The sequence below is a fragment of the Eptesicus fuscus genome, chromosome 12 (genome assembly GCF_027574615.1).
Source record: "Eptesicus fuscus isolate TK198812 chromosome 12, DD_ASM_mEF_20220401, whole genome shotgun sequence".
NCBI classification, from domain to species: domain Eukaryota; kingdom Metazoa; phylum Chordata; class Mammalia; order Chiroptera; family Vespertilionidae; genus Eptesicus; species Eptesicus fuscus.
The window spans coordinates 21,512,925-21,520,100 of NC_072484.1; positions in this window are offsets into that span (position 1 = coordinate 21,512,925).

The following is a 7,176-nucleotide window of genomic DNA, read 5'->3' on the forward strand; positions in this document are numbered from 1 at the left end:
ACCAGAAAGCCAGATAACTGTGGAATCCCCACTTTATAGAGGGTGGCCTGAAGAACGTTGGATAATAGATGTCACTTGCATCAAGGAATATATGCTATTTAAGTGACTAACATTCAACAATCTAGTTGTGAAGGCAAAGCATAGGCTGTAAAAATTCTTAAAATGTATAAAGCTAAAAATCCAAGTTTGGAATACTACTCAACCATAAGAAAGAATGAAATACTGCCATTTGCAACAACATGGATGGACCTTGAGACTATTATGCTAAGTGAAATAAGTCAGTCAGAAAAAGCTAAGGATCATATGATTTCACTCATATGTAGGATATAAAACTGAAACTCATGAACACAAACAGCAGTGTGGTGGTTGCCAGAGGGAAGGGAATGGGGAGAGAAGGGGGTCCTAATATATGGTGACAGAAAAAGATCTGACTTTGGGTGGTGGGCACACAGTGCAATATACAGATCTTGTAACATAGAAACCCACACCTTAAACCTATTTGATCATATTAACCAATGTCACCCCCAAATTTTAATAAAAAAAGGAAAAGTAAAAATGCCCCCAAAAATCTAAGTAACATTTTTCAGAAAAAAATATAAATGAGACATCACAACTAACTAGTAATTGGTGATCAAATGAATTATTCTTCTTTGTGGAAGGAAAAAAAGCATAGAAATAATGTTTTATATTGTTATTCAAGTTCATTAGGTCCATCTTGAATATTTTTCTATTTCTTCCCCATGCAAACCACAAGAAAGACAAGAACTGTATGATTAAAAGCTGAATGGTACCAGTACTAGGGCATTTCTTATAATGTACTAGTATATAAGAATTCTTACTTTCTTCAGACTGGCTCGTCTTCATTGATTTTCTTTTCCTGCCTTGAGCTCACAATTTATGATATTTTGTGGAGATGATGTGAATATTTTTTCCTTAATTTCCAGGCAGAAAATACAGGGTAGGGCAAAAGTAGTTTTACAGTTGTTCATATGGAAAAATAATGCAATCTTTAATAATAAAAGCCTAATATGCTAATTAGACCGGATGCCCTTCCAGAGGACCTTCTGGACATGGCCGGGACTGTGCAGGCTGAGGCAAGCCACCGCAGTTGCGAGGGCTGAACCCCTTGCGTGAATTTCGTGCATTGGGCCTCTAGTAATTAATAAATAATAATACAAGAATAAACTTTGTGCTTCATGTACTTGCAATCATAAATGGGCTTTTGCCCTGCCCTGTATGTCAAATGAATAGACCTACAGCAGGACTAGTTACCTAATTTGCAGACACGGTACAAAATGAAAATGTGGAACTTTTGTTCAAACAGGAAGTAGAATATTATCAGCACCCTAGAATCTAGCTCATGCTCCCTCCAGGCAGAACTTTCCCAAGAATAACCATTATTTTGACTTCTAACAGTACTGATTAGCTTGGCCTCTTTTTCACTTTATTTCAATGGAACCATGTAGAATACAGTTTTTGTGTGTATCTGGCTTCTTTGGCTCAACATTATGATTCTGAGCCATCTGCTTGCATTTACAATTAGTGTATTTTTATTTCTAGACTAGTGGCCTAGTGCATGAAATTTGTGCACATTAAAAGGGAATTAATTAGAGGAAATATTTTAATATTGCTATTTTGTTTCCATCTCTCCATTCCAGTCTCTCCCAATCTCTTTCTCTCTTTGTTTTTCTCAGCAGTCCTCCAGGCCTCCCTGCCTCCCTCTCTCCCTCTTCCTCTTTCCTGGCTTGGAGGGGGTGGGGTCAGTGGGGGCAGCTCCACCCTCTGCCCGCCCTGGGGCCTCATTCTGAGAGAGGCTCCGAGAGCAAGCTGGGGGGAGGGAAAGAAAGGGAGAAAAGGCTGTGAGCTGGTGGGTGCTGTGTGTATCTGTGCATGTGCGGTTGTGAGTGAGTGTGAGTGCCAGGCACTGTCTTTCCTGGTGCCCCTGCAGAGAGGCCTGTGCCACGGGCACTGCGGTGACCCAGGACTCACTGCCACCGCAGTGCTGAGAGGAAGAGGTACTTGGGACACTTTTGGGAGGCTGTTTGAAGACACTGGGAGTCTCCAGAGGGGAGGGCACCCTTCTCCATCCCTGCCTGTGGCTTTGGCTCCCCTGCTCACTTCTGAGCACCACACATGAGTTGGGGAGGGGTTGGTGAAACATTTCAGTTCCTGGCCCCCACAGGCCTCCCTTCCATCCAGGCCTCTTCAGGCCCAGTCTGTTTTGTTTCCATCTCTCCATCCCAGTCTCTCCAAGTCTCTGTCTCTCTTTGTTTTTCTCAGCAGTGCTTCAGGCCTCCCTGCCTCCCTCTCTTCCTCTTCCTCTTTCCCGGCTGGGAGGGGGTGGGGCCAGTGGAAGCATCTCCACCCTCTGCCTGCCCTCCCTTCTATCCAGGCCTCTTCAGGCCCAGTCTATTTTGTTTCCATCTCTCCATCCTAGTCTTTCCTGGGGCCTCATTCTGAGAGAGGCTCCGAGAGCAAGCTGGGAGGGAGGGAAAGAAAGGGAGAAAGGCTGTGAGCTGGTGGGCACCATGTGTGTCTGTGTGTGTGCGGTGTGTGTTTGTGTGCATCTGTGTGTGTGAGTGAGTGTGAGTGCCGGCCCCGCCTCCCTCAGCCCCAGCCCCGCTGCCACAAGTCCCCACCCACCAGAGCCTGCTGCACTTGCAGCCTGGGCATTAGTTCGAGCTTTCGGTCGTTTTCGATGTGACAGAACCTGGCTCTTTATATATTGAGATAACATTCATTGCATAGAATCTTCAAATAGTTAATACTAGTATCATAGTTAAGTTCATTTCTCCCCAGAAATTTCCTATGTCATGCATACACATAGACATACATACAGACAGACAGACGGACACACACACACACACACACACACACACACACACACCTTGTGATGAATTCAGTCTACATTGAATAGAAGTGGGGAAGGGTGGGTTGCATACTAACTGGGTTTTGACTGTTGAGTATGGTGCTTGTTGTCCAGAATGTGTTCAATCTTCCGAAGATATTGGTTGATACGTTTAATCACATTGTCTTCTCTTCCCAATGGCTGCGTTTTTTCTTTCTGTGAGTGAACTAGTGCAGGAAACTAGCTGGAGACATGCCAGATCTATATTTAACCAGTTTTTCCAGTTCTGGGAACCTGCCAACGTTTCCTTACCTCATTTCCCATTAGTTGGTTTTTAGTTCTTGCCATGTTTGCATGATGATGAGCACGAAGCAATCACACATATGCAATGACTTATGGAAAATTTCACAGAAACAGACCAAAAGGAAGATATACGTACAACTAAGCTTATTTTGAATGCAGGGGTATGCCATCAACTATTTCCTTCTGCTTTTGAAATTTCTAAGAGTGATCCTTATTTTTTTATTTTTTTAATATATTTTATTGACTTTTTTACAGAGAGGAAGGGAGAGGGAGGGAGAGTTAGAAACATCGATGAGAGAAAAACATCAATAGGCTGCCTCCTGCACACCCCCCTACTGGGGATGTGCCCGCAACCAAGGTACATGCCCTTGACCGGAATCGAACCTGGGACCCTTGAGTCTGCAGGCTGATGCTCTATCCACTGAGCCAAACTGGTTTGGGCCGATCATTATTATTTTTAATTAAGTTTTAATATGTAATTTACATACAATTCAATAGTTTTCACTACACTCACAGAGTTGTATAGCCAGCACCACAATCAATTTTAGAAAATTTCAGTACCCTAAAAGGAAACTACATACCCATTAGTAGTCATTCTTTATTTTCTCCCAATTTTTCTGTTTGTCCTCCCCCACTTTGCCCCTAGCTAGATAACTACTAATCTATCTTTTTTCTCTTCAGTTTTACTGTTGTACACTTTTTGCACATTTTATATCAGTGGAATCACACACTGTGTCTTTTTGTGAATGGTTTCTTTCACTATATTTTCTTTTATGGCTGAATAATATATCTATTGTACCACATTTTTGTTTATCCATTCTTCAGTTGATGGATATCTAGATTGTTCCCACTTTTTGGTTATTATGACTAATGCATCTATAAACATTTGTGTACAGATTTTTATGTGAAAATACATTTTTTCTTTTTCTTGAATATGCACATAAGAATTGCTGGGCTATATGTTAACTTTATGTTTAACATTTGAAGAACTACCAGATTGTTTTCAAAGGTGGCTGCATCATTTTACATTGCAAACAGCAATGTATGAGGGCTCCAATATTTGCATATCCTCATTAAAACTTCAATTATCTGTGGTTTTTACTATAGCTATTGCAATAGGTATGTGGTAGAATCTTATTATGGTTTTGATTTGCATTTCCATGATAGCAAATAATATTGTGCACCTTCTTTCCCTCCCTCCCTCTCTCTCTCTTTCTTTCTTTTGTTTTTCTTTCACCCTCACCCAAGAGTATGTTTCATTGATTTTAGAGAGGAAGAGAGAGAGAAACATTGATCAGTTGCCTCTCTTATGCTCTCTGAAATGGAGATAAAATCCGATACCTAGATATGTGCCCTGAGTGGGAATCAAACTTGCAACTTTTGGTGCATGGGACAATGATCCAATCAGCTGAGCCACCCAACCAGGGCTAATGCACATCTTTTCTTTCATGTTCTTATTGATTAGATCTAGGTCTTCTTTTTCCACATTTTTTTTTCTTTTTATTGAATTTCTTGGGTGACTCTGTTTAATAAAATTATACAAGTTTCAGGTGCACAGTTCTACAACACATCATCTGTATGCTGTATTGTGTGTTCATCACCCAGAGTCAAGTCTCTGTCCATCACCATTTATCCTCCCCATACCCTCCTCTACCTACTCCTTCCCGCTTCGAACCTTCGGCAATCACCATGTAGTTGTCTGTGTCCATGAGTTTTTTTTAAAATACCTCTGCCGGTTTTTAAATTGTACTGTGTTTTTATTATTAAGTTTTAGGAATTCTTTATTCAAGTATCTATATTCTAGATTCAACTGTCTTATATATAATTTGCAAATATTTTCTCCCATTTTGTAGGTTGTCTTTTTACTTTCTTTGTGTGTGTGTAGGGAGGGGGTGATTTCTTTTTCCAGTTACAGTTGACTACAATATTATATTACTTTCCGGTGTACAACCCAGTGATTGACATCATGTAAGTCACTAAGTGATCACCCTGATAAATCTAATACCCTTCTGGCACCATACATAGTTATTACAATATTATTGACTATATTCCCTACGCTGTACTTTACATTCCTGTTTTTTTTACGTTGGTGATGGTATCCTTTGAAGCACAAAGTTTTTTAATTTTGATGGTTTGATTGATTTATTTTTCTTTTTCACTTGTCCTTTTGGTGCCATTGCACTTATTATTAAATAAGATTTCAAAGCATTTTTAAATTGTTAATTCTTAAAAATTAATTGTACTCTTTTCCTGAAACTTGATATATTTACTCTAATTTTAGGGAAGGATTTCTAATGGCAAACAAGTCAATGATTTTCTGTATGTTTTGGGGAGGTAGAAATTCTCACTTGTTACCTAGTGTTTGTTTAAATAAAAAATCTTAAATGGACCTTTTTTTTTTTTTTCTAACAAGAGAAATATGTATGACCAGGAGATGAATGACCTTGCAATCAACCATGGGATGAGAATGTCCGGTAGCTGATTGGCATCTGGTTGTCTTGGCAGCGAGGATGAGAAGATCCTAAGGCAGCAATTTTCAACTGTTTTCACCTCATGGAACACATAAACTAATTACCAAAATTCTGCAGCACCTCACAAATATATTTCTTGCTAATTTGACAAAATATAGGTGTAATTTTGGTCGATTTACAAAAAAACAATAGTGTTTACCTACCCTTTGGCTCCAATGTGACTTTTTAAAAAAATCAGGTACCTATACTTGTATGTAAGGATTTCTGGTACCAATCATATGCAAGCTTATTATGTGATTTGACCAATAAGATGCAACTCTATTATATGACTATATATTTAGGCAGTTCACACCAGATAGCTATTGTTGTGTTGGCTGTTGTAATTTTTTTATTTGACGTTCTAAGGAAAAATATGTCTGTGCCCCTGACTCAATAGTCAGGTGTTGCACGTTTTAAAAAATCTTGCAGCACACTGGTTGAAAAAATCGCTGTCCTACTAGTAAGATAATCAGTCTAGTAATGCATACATACTTACTGATTCTGGGCTCCAGGCTGATCTAAGCAATGTGGGAAGTTGCTAAGTAGGATGAGCTCTGCTCTATTTAGGATATTATAAACTAGGTACAAGATATGTATCTAACACAGGAAGTAATTTATAAACAACCTATTTACTTCTCAGAGTATCTAGTTTAATGTTCTTCAATTAAATCCTCAATAAATATTTATGTAGTTAACTAAAAGAAATATAGAATCAGGGACAAAATTATATGGTATGGACTATAATCATGGTGTGACCTTGGGCAGGTCACACTTTCTGAGCTTCAGTTTATTCTTCTGTAAATGTGGACAATAATAATTCTGAGCTCACAGGGTTGTAAGGAACGGCAAATGAGATACTGCCTGTGTGAGCTGGTATGTGACTGTTCAGACTGATAATAGTTGTGAATGCAGGAACGGAGGCAACCGGGAGGAGTGGTTCAGACATGGGCTTTGCAATTAACAGAACTGGGTGCACATTTAGTATCTGTGTGCTCTTGAGCACACTTCTAAAACCTACTTTATGAGATTGTAATGTGGAATATTTTAAATGAGACAATATACATAAAAAAAAACGGAACACAGGAGGATCTTTTAGGTGAAGGAGGTAACAGGTGCAAAACATAAAAGTACATATTTTTCCCAGGATGAAAGTATGTGTGGGGAGGTATCAGAAAATCAAGACTAGGAACACATCAGGAGAGGACTAAAAACAGGAATGGAAATCAGTCCCTCTGGGAATCTGCTGAAGGACTTTAATCAACAGCCATTTTGTCCAATGCTAGTTTCACACAGAAAGCAACCTGCTACCATGGAAAAAAGCCCTGTTACTGTAATCTGGAGACCTGGGTTTGGTTGTAGTTCTGCCACTAGTTAGTTAGCTGAGTGCCTCGGGCCAGTCATTTAATCCCCCTGAGCTTTTTCACCATGTAAGTTTCTCAAAGTTTATTTTGAGAAACAGCTCCAAATCGATATATCTAATTTTCTCTTAAGACACCACAGTCAGACTGCTGCTAA